Source organism: Otolemur garnettii, unplaced genomic scaffold (genome assembly GCF_000181295.1).
Source record: "Otolemur garnettii isolate 467f Iridium unplaced genomic scaffold, OtoGar3 scaffold00006, whole genome shotgun sequence".
NCBI lineage: Eukaryota > Metazoa > Chordata > Mammalia > Primates > Galagidae > Otolemur > Otolemur garnettii.
This window is the reverse complement of record NW_003852401.1, coordinates 7,069,938-7,072,458: the sequence shown is the minus strand read 5'-3', so window position 1 is coordinate 7,072,458 and position 2,521 is coordinate 7,069,938. Positions and strand designations below refer to the sequence as shown.

General features: G+C 32.0%; 1 protein-coding gene across 1 annotated transcript in view; it reads left to right on the top strand.

Moving 5' to 3' along the window:
- Window positions 1-2,521, top strand: part of FOCAD (focadhesin) — a 269,998-nt gene that overhangs the window by 176,207 nt on the left and 91,270 nt on the right. The gene's annotated exons all lie outside the window — the stretch shown is intronic.

The following is a 2,521-nucleotide window of genomic DNA, read 5'->3' as shown; positions in this document are numbered from 1 at the left end:
AAAAAAAAAAAAATTGTTATGCTTCCCCTACTGCACAACTTAATTATTAGGGGAGAAGTATCTAAGAATTTGATTTATTTCATCAGTGTTTAACTTCCAGTGTTCAGAATAAATATCAATTAATTATTTAAACAAATAATATTGCTTATGTCTTAACTTTAATCCTTTGCAAGTATGTAGGGGATCAGTGGTTAAATTCATGAATGTTTGGAATTAACAGTAAATAAGAGGTTTTTCTTTTTTTAAAGATAATTGTTTATTTTGCTTTTCCTTTCAGCTAACCTTTTAAAATAAAGTTTTATTATGCCATTAGATGATTTGCATGAAATGTGATCATTGTAGATTACAGTGAAATCAAGAAGAGGGAAGATGGAAAGCACTTGGGGGATGTGTTTTTGTTGTTTTGAAAAACATTATGACACCTATTCTTGTGGATATAAATTAAAATGTATGAGTGGATAACAAAATATCACAGCAAAAATGTTTTTTATATAATTCAGACACAATAGGTTATATACCTGTTATAAGTGACAATATATACCAGTTGTAAGTGAAAATTATGAATTGGAAAAATGTCATGAACTTCATATAAAAATTAGACTTTCTGAAATATCCTTCTATAAAATCTTATTTTACTGCATAATTTATAAATTTTAGTATTACTAATTTGGTTCGATTCTGTATCACATCAATTGCCACCTATTTAATGGGATACCAAAGCACAGAAGGTTTTTAAAGACCTGTTTTTATCCTGTCCCACCCATTTCCCTTTCATATATTTAGCTAGAGTTGAAGTTGTGTAAATATGTGGTTCAGAACCTTTTTAAATCTAATTTGGTGTCTTCATTCAACTAAAAAAGGAATAAGGATCTGGGAAGAGCACTGTTTCTCTGGGAAGAAGAGAAACTTAATTTCAGGCATAAGTGATTTCTATGTTTGTTTTGCTGGGGCATCTCATTAGTAGACTTGGAGAAAGGAAAGATTTGGTACCTTTTCTGTGTTTTTAAGCTGTGCACTTAGGTATTTGAAGGACAACTAAAGTAGAAAGTCTTCAGTAAAGCTGATCTAAAAAGTCACTATTGGAGCAGAATCAAGAAAAGTGTTAATGCAGGTAATCGCAGAAGACTATCTAATGGTACCAGCTGTGTCCTAGGTATGAACAGAGAAAGTCTTTAGGGTAAGATTCTTGGTGCTCGCTCATGTTTTAGAGGGTCTAGAAAATTTCAAAAAGATGAAAAAATAATGTTATTTTAGGAATAAATTAGAAGGCACATTGGACAGACATCAGCCAAATCTGTGGTAGGCTTTTAGTTTGAATTTCATATTCTCTTAATTGTAGTTAATTCATTTTTTAAGAAAAGAACAGAGAGGGAATGATCCATACTGTTTCTCAGACTGTGACAAAAAAATAATATGAACTTAAAGAGCTCATTAATAAAGATAATTGCAATGATAACACCTAATAATTAGCTTACGTATTTTCAAGTTTGGTATCCATATATGAATTCATTTCATGTCTGCATTAACACTGTTAATGTGTTAAGATCTCACAGAGCTGGTGAGTTGGGGATCCTGCAAATTGAACCCAGGCAGTGAGGTTCCATAGCCCTTGAACTATCTTCTACTTCCCCAGTTTAATCAGAGAATGTTCTAAAAATACCTTTGAATAATTTCTAAGATTACTCTAATGTCTCTTAATTCTTCTTGTTTCTAGTCTTTCTTTTGTTAGAATCCATTTGATATTTTTTTCAGATAGTTTCTTCAAACTCTGCTTTTGTTCCCACTGCTAGTCTATCCTGAGTCTTTAAGTTTCTTCTTGAGAATTGCAATTTATCAGTTGCTGGACCTTTGGGTTTTTTCCAGTACTTGATAATTATGACTGAAGTCCACGTTTGGATATCTGTTTTCACTTCTTTTGAATAAATAAATTAGGAGTACGATTTCTAGGTCATGTGGTGAGTTCATATATAACTTTATAAGGAACTACCAATGGTTTTCTTAGAGGCCCTCTAATATCGAAAGCTCGTCTGCAATGTGTGAGAGTTCCAGTTGCTCTGCCTCCTTGCCAGTGCTTGATATGGTGAGTTTTTAAAAATACAGCCATCCTTGTAGTAGTTTCCTTTCATGGTTTTATCTTACATTTTCTTAATGACTAATGATGTTGACTATCTTCTTGTGTGTTTATTTCATGTGTATATCTTTTCTTCCCGAGGTGTCTACTCTGATCTTTTGTCTATTTTTTTAAACTAGGAATTTTGTTTTCAAAAGAGAGTTCTTTATGTATTCTGTATATAAATCCTTTATAAAAATGGATTTTGTTCAAGCAAATGAAACATGTAAAGGGCATCCAAATGGGGACAGAGGAGGTCAAACTCTCAGTCATTGGGGATGACATGATTTTATACCTGGAAAATCTCACAGACTCAACTACAAAGCTCTTAGAAGTGACTTACTAAATGTAGAATATAAATGTCTTAACACAATAACTAAGAAAATGACATGAAGGCTATGTTAACCAGTT